Source organism: Amblyomma mixtum, chromosome 5, assembly GCF_055824585.1.
Source record: "Amblyomma mixtum isolate Tamu chromosome 5, ASM5582458v1, whole genome shotgun sequence".
NCBI lineage: Eukaryota > Metazoa > Arthropoda > Arachnida > Ixodida > Ixodidae > Amblyomma > Amblyomma mixtum.
In genome coordinates, this window is record NC_143016.1 from 165,017,657 (window position 1) to 165,028,504 (window position 10,848).

General features: G+C 48.2%; 1 pseudogene; it reads right to left on the reverse strand.

Annotated features, from left to right (window-relative positions):
* Nucleotides 1-4,583: 4,583 nt before the first annotated feature.
* LOC149344491 (uncharacterized) lies at nt 4,584-9,432 on the reverse strand (annotated as a pseudogene).
* Between the last annotated feature and the right edge of the window lie 1,416 nt (nt 9,433-10,848).

Consider the following 10,848-nt stretch of genomic DNA (forward strand, 5'->3'; position numbering starts at 1 on the left):
TTGATTATGTGCACGTCAATTACATTTTGATCAGAAAGTCCTTCAAGCATTTCGGTTTCTGTTAGATGGATGAAGTCAGCTTCTGAGATAACGCCTTTAACTGTGTTAAGAGATCGGTGGGGAGTCACGGAGACAGAGATGTCCCCTATGGAAGCAATGTTTGAGAGTTTCGAGCATTGGATGCTCTCACGGAGTTCGAGGAGTAGGTCGCCGCTGGACATTTTGGATACCTTGTAGCCAGGCCCTAAGGTATCTGTTAAACATTTGGTTACAAGAAATGGGGATATTATTCGAGCTTGCTTTTGGTCACTGTTGCTATGTATCACATGAAACTTTGAGAATGTAGGTTTCTTTTTCGAAAAAAAGTCTGATGCTTCGTTCCGCACTCTTTTGAGAGAGCGATCAAGTTTGGAAAGGGGGGGGAGCCATAAAAAATTGATGTTTTTCGGTCATGGTGCCAGCCACCCACCACGGAGTCCAACACGGGGACGCGACAGGAACTTGAAAGAAAGTCCTGCCCACGCCAGCTGTACACCTTAACTATAACCTAATATGACTCAACCCAGGGTAGTTGGTCACACACGGTTAACCCTCGCCACCAGGAAAAAGAGGAAAAAATGAAGAAGAGAGGAGGATACAGGAAAGTTGTAAGAAAGGAGATAGGACAGTGAAAGATGGAGAGGAGAACAGGAAAAGGTGACTGCCGATTTCCCCCGGTCGGGTCAGGCCGGAGGTGCCGTCTACAGGAAGCTGGGGCCAAAGTGGTGTGTTGCCTCCGCCGAGGGGCCTCAAGGGTCCAAACGCTCGGCATCGGCTCAACCACCAGGATTCCCTTTTCCCCGGACACGGCGATGCCACGCACGGCTAAGCGCGGATGCTCGGGTCCGTGGTGACGCATTGTTCACCATCATCCCCCTGCGGGAATGTCCCTGCGGATGCTCGGGTTAACCCCGTGGTGTCGCCACTCACCAACGCCTGCATGCTGCAGACGCCTCCCTGCGGGGAAAATTTATTGAAGAAAAGGCATCCATAAAAAAAAAAAAAAATTGTTATTCGGCTGCGGTGGCTTTCTTTTTGCATTTTTGAATGCACTTTATCACGCCATGTTCGCTTTCTCGTGCACAAGGTTTTAGGTTGACACGTTATCGCGGGCACACTCAATTGACCTTTCGCCCAAGTCTGTCATCATTCCAAGTTTCTGTGAATGGAGGCAAGCTCCTGGGGGTGCAGGTTATACCCTGTGTCTGCGACTTAACAAAACAAGCTCCTCTGAATGGATCCGCTTCAATTATTAAGCACAGGGCCAAACGCAGATAGCTGATGGTGAGTCACCACCGCTTGGGGTTAGCCGTCCCTGTGCTACCTGCGTAACTGGCACGTACCAAACACTGCATATTCATTGCTGCATGCACAGTACACAGGGGCTAGCAGCGTTCTTCGTTGCCTCGATGAATTAAGGCACTTGGTCTTTCTCCGAACCACTACATGCCAACTCAGGCTATGAGAGACGCCGTAGTGAAGGGCTCCGGAAATTTCGACCGCCTGGGGTTCTTTAAGGTGCATTGACATCGCACAGTACATGGGCCTCTAGAATTTCGCCTTCATCGAAATTCCACGGCCACAGCCGGGATCGAACTCTAGTCTTTCGGGTAAGCAGCCGAGCGCCGTAACCACTGACCCACCGCGGCGGGGCAATGCTCATTAAGGAAATCCATGCACAGGACCACTTCACGGGAACATTGCTCTAGCGCAACGAATGTCGCAGGATAGGTGCGTCCCTCAACTGTAACTCGCGCTGTGCATCGTCCTGACGGCGTAATGAGGGGGCCCCGCTGCGGTGGGAATTTGTGGGCCCTCCCAAGCAGTCGTGCCTTTCCTGAGCTCCGCCGCGAATGTTTCATTGATCGCCGACTAATCGGTGATGAATGGATCAGCGAGTAATCAGCCGTCGATAACTACTTCTAAGGCACATGCGCCGGCTCTTCCGTTGTATGCAGTCCTAGGTGTCGGGTCACGGCTTCGTCGGGAGTATGAATCGTGGGCAGGGCATGTCGCCGAAGCTTTTCTGACTGGCGACGTTGTTTTGAAGGCGGTTCGCGTCCTGGTCGAGAATTTCATTGTATGCGGAGTAGGCGTCTAGGGGGTGGCAACTTCATGCGGCGTGGCACTTGGACGATCTTCGGCGTTTCGCTCGTCAGCAACCTCACCTACGGAGGTTGCTGTCTTTAGTTTCCTCAACGGGGGCTCGGAGATCTTCCTGGTATCACGGCTGCGTAGCTGCGGCGTGTCGACGCAAAACGTAAGGCTGACGGCGATGGTGAGCGCGAAAGGCTGTTCGGCGCATACTCCTCTCGACGAAGGCACTCGTCGACTTCTTGCGGATGCTGGCCGAAGCGTGGTCGTGGTGCGTCAAAGGCAAAGCCACGAAGACCGATACAGCGGTACGAGCAATGACGAATAATATGTCCGGATCCAGCGCAATGGAAGCATAGAGGCCTGTTGACGGAAGTCCTGCATTGGTCGCATTTACTGGGGCATGGGCGTCGTTCATAGGTTTGGCGAGTGGCGGCAGGGGAGCGCCATTCAGGAACACCTGGTTCATGTCGGAGAGGAGGACTTCGGCTGTGTCGTTGCGACTAAAGACTATGTACTGCAGCAGCATAGGTTAAGGCTGGAGCTTCAGCTGGAGGTGAAGGTGACGAGGATCCAAGCGCGTGCTGCACTTCTTCGGGGACGATTTCATCAAGGGTCACAACATCAGGCTGGTTGGAAGATGGTAACAGACGACGAAGCTCTTTCTGTACACTTTCGTGGATGACATCCCGCAGCTGGGCTCCAAGTGCTCCAAGTGAAATCGCTCCAAGTCAAATCGCGGGCTCATGCTTCCAAAGGTTTCTCGATGGCTTCTTCGCTGGTAAATTCAGCGACGGTGTTCGGTGCATTGCGGGTCAGCCACAGGCTGCAGGCCTTTCTATCTACCACAAAATGATTCAGATGGCCAGTGGGAACATCAACGTGCATCGTGTCATCTTCGATAATAGCTCTCTGCTACGAAAAGCAGCGAAGCTACGTGCGATTTTGTAATACCCACTGCCTCAAAACGTAAAAAAAACTGCAGCGATTTCTTGGCATGGTACCCTTTCACGGTCAGTTCATTGCTCATTGCGGTGGTATCATCCGTCCGCTCAATCAACTGACCCAGAAAAAGACAGACGTCGCTGGGGTACCCAGCATCAACCTGCTTTTAGCGCGCTAATGAAAGCGATTGCAGAGAGTGCATCTCTCCAGCTGCCGATCTCAACAGTCCATTCGCGTTGTAAACAGATGACAGCGATGATCGCCTAGCAGCGGTACTTCTATAACAGGGTGCAGGCGTTCTGCGTCCTTTCGCGTTCGCAAGCCACACACTGATACGTTCCGAGCGGAACTACACAAAAACAAAAAAGAATGCTAAGAAAATGTTGCTGCAGTCAAGAAGCTCAACAGGTTTCTAGATAATCGAGCATTTTGTAATCGAGACAGATCACTATGAGATACCTTGGTTGCAGGTGTTTCCGAATCCCGCACAACGACTTGCTCGATGGGCGCTAACCTTGCAGGATTACGATTACACTACCCAGTGCCAGAAGTGCGACACGAACTTCGACGCCGTACACTTTCACAAGCACCGCTGGTGCAAGACAAGCAGTTGGAATAGGAAGAGGCTACTTTGGTCGCTGCAAGACATGTGACCATGGATTCATGCTTGGACACGAGGATAACCCAGGAGAATCATACCACAACGGAGCAGGAAGACAGGTTCTGCGGTAAGGTGTCAAGGATAGTTAGTTATATTGATTTTTATGGCGCAAAAGCAACTGAGGCTATGCTGCGCCAACCTCAAGGTTAGAGTTTTTGTTAATGGTGAAGCTTTTTAAAAATACTTAGAGTTTGTTTAAAACGTTGGCTTCCTTGAGAAACTTAAAAATACATGGAATGTCAACCAGTGCTCGATCACCTAAGAGTAGCATGGGGTGTAATGGGATGCTTTCCCTGTAAAATGTTGTGAAATATTTCTTTCTTAGTTCTTCTAATTTTATGCATGAAATTAAAATGTGGTTCACTGTGAGTTCAGCACCACACATTTCACAGAGAGGTTTGTTTTGTTTGGCTAGCAGAAAGTTGTGCGTGAGGTGGGTGTGTCCAATGCGGAGTCGACATAAAATAACTTCGGTAAAACGTTCTTGATGCCTACATGATTGCCATTCCCCTAAAATTGGTTTCACAGAATGTAATTTGTTGTTTACGTGATCTTGCCATGCGGCCTGCCACTTATTTCTGAGTTTACTGTTGATAAACTTTAAGCAATCCCTGTGCGGTATGCTCACTTGTTTTATTTGGCCATTCCGGGCTTGTGCAGCGCATACATCTGCTTTTTCATTACCTACGATTCCAACATGGCTAGGAACCCAGCAGAATTTAATGTTACGTTTTTGTTTTGTGATTTTAACAATGCTATGTATGATGTTACCTATTATGGGTTCAGCAGCATTTCTGGAGTGCAGTGCTTTGAGCATACTCAGGGAATCGGTGTAAATGATGCTATTTTTGATATTCTCTCTTACTATTTTTTCCACAGCTACAAAGATGGCATAACACTCAGCAGTAAAAACCGATGCGCATTCTGGTAGTCGCATTATCTGTTTGTTTTTTCCTTGGATTACTGCACTTCCAACGTGATTTTCTGTTTTTGAGCCATCGGTATAAAATTCAATGTAAGTGTCATACTTTTCTTGTAGTGCAAATAATTCCTGTAATATGTACTCATTTGGCGTTTGCTTTTTATCTAAATGTGTCATTGTGAGGTCGCATACTGAAGGCAGGCTGTGCCATGGTGGTAAATGTTCATTCCTTTGTGCAATATTCGGTAAGCAGTCTAGTACTGTTAGCTCTTCACATTTGTCTTCAAAGCGCAATAGTAATGGTCTGATAGAATGTGGTTTGTTGATGAATAATCTTTTAGATGGGCACTTGGTGACAACTGGATGACAGAGATGTTTTGGAAGAGAACGGATTTTTAAGACGTATGTGCATGTAAGGGCGATTCTTCGGTCCTCAAGAGCGGGCTCATTAGTTTCAACGTATAGGCTGGCTACTGGTGACGTTCTGTATGCTCCAGATGATAGGCGCAGACCAAGATTATGAATGGGGTCTAATCTTTTTAAGTAGGATGCTCTTGCCGAACCATATACTATGCACCCGTAGTCCAGCTTGGAGCGCACCAGAGAGCGATATATTTGTAAAAGGCTTGCTCTATCGGACCCCCACCGCTTCCGTGAGAGCACTTTTAAGATATTGAGGACTTGAGAAGCTTTCTTTTTAAGGTTGTTAATGTGTGGTAGAAATGTGAGTTTCTTGTCGAAAGTTAGGCCTAAAAATTTGTGTTCTTGTTTAATTGGTAGCGCAGTGTGATTCAGGTATAGACTGGGATCGACCTGTAGGCCTCGTCGCAATGAGAAAAGAACAGCTACTGTTTTTTGAGGGGAAAATTTAAATCCATTTCTGTCTGCCCAAGAACCTAGTTTATTTAGTGTGATTTGTATTTGTCTCTCACAGGTTGATATACTGGAGGACGTGCATGCTATTTGTAGGTCATCTACATAAACTGAATACATTATGGACTTGGGTATTACTTTAGCTAAGGAATTCATTTTTACTATGAAGAGTGTCGTGCTTAGAATGCACCCCTGGGGTACGCCGTTCTCTTGGGTGAAAGTCATGGAGAGAGTTGCTCCTAGGCGGACTCGGAATGTGCGGTTAGCTAGGAAGTCGTTCAAGCAGTTCAACATCCTGCCGCGGATACCTAGCTCTGCTAGGTCACGGAGGATGCCGAACTTCCACGTAGTATCGTAGGCCTTCTCCAAGTCGAAGAAGACCCCAATACAGTGCTGCTTGTGGATGAACGCCTCCCGGATGGTGTTTTCTAGGCGGACAAGATGATCTGTGGTGGAGCATGTTTTCTTAAACCCACATTGGTGTTTATCTAGTAGTTGCCGAGATTCAAGTACGAAGGTTAGTCTAATGTTTATTACACTTTCGAAAGATTTAGCAATGCAGCTGGTGAGGGCTATTGGTCTGTAACTGCTAGGACTTGTTGGTGGTTTTCCGGGTTTGAGAAAAGGTATTATGACTGCTTTTTTCCACTCGTCAGGTATATTTCCAGTTATCCAGATTTTATTAAAGAATTTTAACAGTGCCTCTACAGCAGCCTCGGAGAGATGTGCAAGCATAGCGTAATGCACGTTGTCTGGTCCTGGTGCTGTCTTTTTTCCAGAAGATAATACCTTATTTATTTCTTGTAGTGTGAGAGGCTGGTTGTAATCCTCATGAACACCTGCTCCAGATGGACATTTTTGTTTTTCAGCTATTGCTTTGTGTTTCTGAAATGTGTTTGTGTAGTTGGATGAGCTTGAGATCTCAGCAAAATGCTCGCCCAGTATGTTGGCCTGTTCTTCTAAAGATGTTTGTGTCCCGGGTGCTGTCAAGAGAGGAAGTGTGAAAGGGGTATGGTCACCAGTAAATTTACGAACTTTTTCCCACATTTTCTTTGATGTTATTGAACTATTTATTGAGGAGACATATTTCTGCCAAGAGGTTTTCTCTGCATTTCTTCGCACATACCGCGCTCTGGCTTTTGCCTTCTTAAAGGTGAGTAGGTTCTCTGCAGTGGGATATCGACGCAGAGCGCTCCAGGCTTTCTTTTGTTGTTTTTTTGCTAATGTGCATTCTTTTGTCCACCACACTTTGTGTTTCTTTTGTGCAAGTCCTGTTGTTTGTGGTATAGCGAGTGTTGCGGCCGATATTATGCATTCAGTAAACTTCTCATTAATTTCATCTGTGCTAAGGTCGTCACAAAATTCCTTTTCCAGAGTGGCACTTTTTGTAAAAAGTGACCAGTCGGCGAGCTGAATTTTCCAGCGCCGTGGCCTTGTGGGGATGATTGGAGTCGACGATGAGAGCCTGATGATGGTAGGTAAGTGATCGCTGCCCATGGGGTCATTTAAAACATCCCATTTAAAATCGTTAAAAAGTAATGGTGATGCGAAAGCTAAATCGAGAGAGCTCATTTTTGCTGTGCTTGGACAGCAATATGTGGCTTTTCCCGTATTTAAAAGACAGACATTATTCGAAAGTATAAAATCTTCAATTGTTTGGCCTCTAGAGTCACAGCGTTCGCTTCCCCAAAACGGAGAGTGAGCATTAAAATCGCCAACTACCAGGAATGGCTCCGGTAGTTCATTTATCAAGCCTTCTAAATCTTGTATTGTTAATGTCATGTGCGGGGGAAGATATAGAGAACATATAGTTATGGTTTTGTAGCTCACGACGCTAACCGCAACCGCTTCCAGTTTTGTGTTAAGATTGATTTTTTTAGCAGGGACGCCGCTCTGAGTGACGATTGCGACGCCTCCTGAGAGTCTGTTAGCATGCTCGCGATCACGTCGGAATGTTTGATAATGTCTCAGGATATTCGTATGTTGTGGACCGAGGTTGGTTTCCTGAAGACATAAAGCTACAGGAAACATTGAGCCAAGAAAATGTGTGATATCATTGTAATTCCTGAGCAATCCTCTACAGTTCCATTGAAGTAGGAAAGTCATGTTTATATTTTTGAGTGAGGATTGAAGGGATTTACTTGTTTTCTGGGCCCGTTATTGGGGTCCTGTCTATTCTTCGCTCAAGAGAGCGGTTCCGCCGCTGCAAGGCGGGCGGATCGGGAGTTACCTCCATCACCTCACTAGAGGTGCTGGTGGACCGCGGGGAAGCCGCGGATGTGTTAGTGTCAGGCCTCCCCCGACGGGGGGAAGTCCTGCTGGGTGCCGACCCGTGAGCCGGCGCTCCCTGCTTTGGGGATGGCAGAGCAGCGTTCACTGTCTCTGCCTGGGGCGTTGATGGCACTGCCACAGGCTCCGTGAAGGTGGCCTGGGCAGATGCCGGAGTGCTGTGTGGTGCGCCGCCCCTGCGCACCACATCAGCAAAGTTTGTTTTTGTGGAAAAGTTGAAGCTGTTCTTTGCGTAAAACAGTCGTCGCGCTTCCTTAAATGTGATATTCTGTTTTGTTTTGATTGTAACAATTTCTTTTTCATTTTTCCACGATGGACATGACCTCGAATAGGCGGGATGATCGCCTTCACAGTTTGCGCAGCGAGGTGCTGCTCCTTCACAGTTGTCGGAAGCGTGTTCTTTTGATGCACATTTAGCGCAAGTTTCGCGGCCACGGCAGCTTTGAGACCCATGACCGTACCGTTGACATTTGAAGCACCTGCGTGGGTTTGGGATGTAATGTCTGACATTTATTTTGAGGTAGCCAGCTTCTATGGATTCGGGGAGTGTGCTTGAGTTGAAAGTCAGTACTAGGTGCTTTGTAGGTATCTCTTTGTTGTCTTTTCTTATTTTGATACGATATACACTTATGACATTCTGTTCTTTGAGGCCTTCAAGCATCTCTTCCTCGGTGAGGTGAATGAAATCTGCTTCGGATATCACACCACGGACGGTGTTCAGAGATCGGTGTGCTGTAACTGATACAGGGATTTCCCCGATGGACACTAGGCTGGAAAGTTTTGAGTATTGGGCAGTGTCTCTGAGTTCAAGGAGCAGGTCACCACTTGGCATTTTAGACAGTTTGTACCCGGGACCCAAGGCCTCAGTTAGACTTTTTGCAACTAAGAATGGGGACATGGTTCTTGCGGTTTTTTCAGTTTCTTCGCTATGAAGAACGTGAAATTTTGGAAATGGTTTCGGTTTTTCGAAAAACTCTGCAGTTGCCTCGTTCCGCCCTCTTTTATGAGGGCGATCTGGTTTGGAGAAGGGGGGAGCCATGAAAAATATGTGTTGTTCGGCCGTGGTGCCAGCCACCCACCATGGAGCCCAACGAGGGGACGGGACAGAAACTTGCGAGCAAGTCCTGCCCACGCCAGCTGTACACCTCAACTATAACCGAATATGACGCAACTCAGGTTAGTTGGCCACACAAGGTTAACCCTCGCCGCCAGGAAAAAAGGGAAAAAACTAAGAAGAGAGGAGGATACAGGAAAGTTGTAAGGAAGGAAATAGGAAAGTCAAAGATAGAGGGGAGGACAGGAAAAGGCGACTGCCGATTTCCCCCGGTTGGGTCAGGCCGGAGGTGCCGTCTACAGGAAGCTGGGGCCAAAGTGGTGTGTTGCCTCCGCCGAGGGGCCTTAAGGGTCCAAACGCTCGGCATCGGCTCAACCACCAGGATCCCCTTTTCCCCGGACACGGCAATGCCACGCACGGCTAAGCGCGGATGCTCGGGTCCGTGGTGACGCATTGTTCACCATCATCCCCCTGCGGGGATGTCCCTGCGGATGCTCGGGTTAACCCCGTGGTGTCGCCACTCACCAACGTCTGCATGCTGCAGACGCCTCCCTGCGGGGAAAGGTGTCAAGGAATCTGGCACGTCATGGCCGAGATAAATGCAGCAGGCTGCTAGCAAACGACTCCTACCAGCTCGGAGTGGTTGGTCTCCTGCTTCGGTACGTTCCTCAGGCAAACGACAGGACTGATTCCCTCTTTCGCGTCGTCGTTATGCGCTGGTTCCGTAAGATCTTCATCAACGCTAACCGGTCATTCCGCAGGCGAAGAGACGAATGATAGGCTGTGCTGTACGCTAACATGGCCCGGAATGAAACACGATGTTTTAAGAAACGCTAGATCTTGTTTCGATTGCCAAAAGGCAACCCGCGTGTGATTGTTAGCCGCTAGGTAAAATGCAGGCAATTCAGAGTCCAACACCATGGCAGGAAGTGGAATGTGACACCATTGGTCCTTTTTCTATAAGCCCTCAGAGACACAAATTTTGTTGGTTGGCACCAAACACTTTAACAAAAGGGTAGAGAATTGCTTCCCCTGAGCAAGCACAACTCACTGATAGTCCGCGGATGCCTGCATGAGACGTTCCGGAGGATTGGTTTTCTGACCCAGTTCCAGATTTCTGTAAACCTCTGAAAATTCACCACACACGTATTCCGGTAAATCACCCACTGCTAAAATCACGGAGAGGGTAGCCCGTAACCTAAATTTAATACTTGACGCACACGCAGTTCCTCAAAAGGCCTGTGATTTGAAGTTGCAGTAAATGGCGCGGTTGGACCCTGCAGGGTCATTCAGAGGTCTAACTTTTCATACGAGCTCGAAGATTGCTCCGGTAGGCAAGCATGTGGTCCTGTTGACGTCGCGGATCTGAAACACTACTGCGCGTCTGAAAACGCAGAAAGCACGCCTCCGGACGCCCTAGAACCAGACCTGGGCATTCTCACGAGGGCGTCCTCAACCTCACCTCATTAGTATTTCACCCGTGAGATGAGGGTGAGGGAGGATCGGCGTATGAAAATTCGTGAAGACGAGGGTGTGGGAGGGCACGGTCTGAGGGCGAGAGTGAGGGCCCGAACCGCACTCCGGGCGAACGTTTCTTGTCAGTGCAGCCCCTTTACTAATTGCCGCTTGTTCAAGGCGTAGTTTCTGCAGTTTGGAGGCACCCTAGGCGAACACGAAAGGCGGGTAGCGGTACTCCTCCATCGCCACGCCAGTGTTGTATATAAAACAGAAAGCACGCACGAATAGCCAGCCACAACTAGTTAGTTAGTTATATGGGGTTTTATGGCGCATAAGCAACTATGGCTATCATGCGCCAAACACAAGGTTAGATGATGTTATGTTAAGTGTGTTGTGTTGTGTTGGGTTTTATGGCACATAGGCAGCTAAGGCCATCATGCGCCAAGCTCAGGGTATATAATGAGTTTTCTGTAGAATTTTCAAAAATGTTAAAAATCATCGCTGGTGTAGATG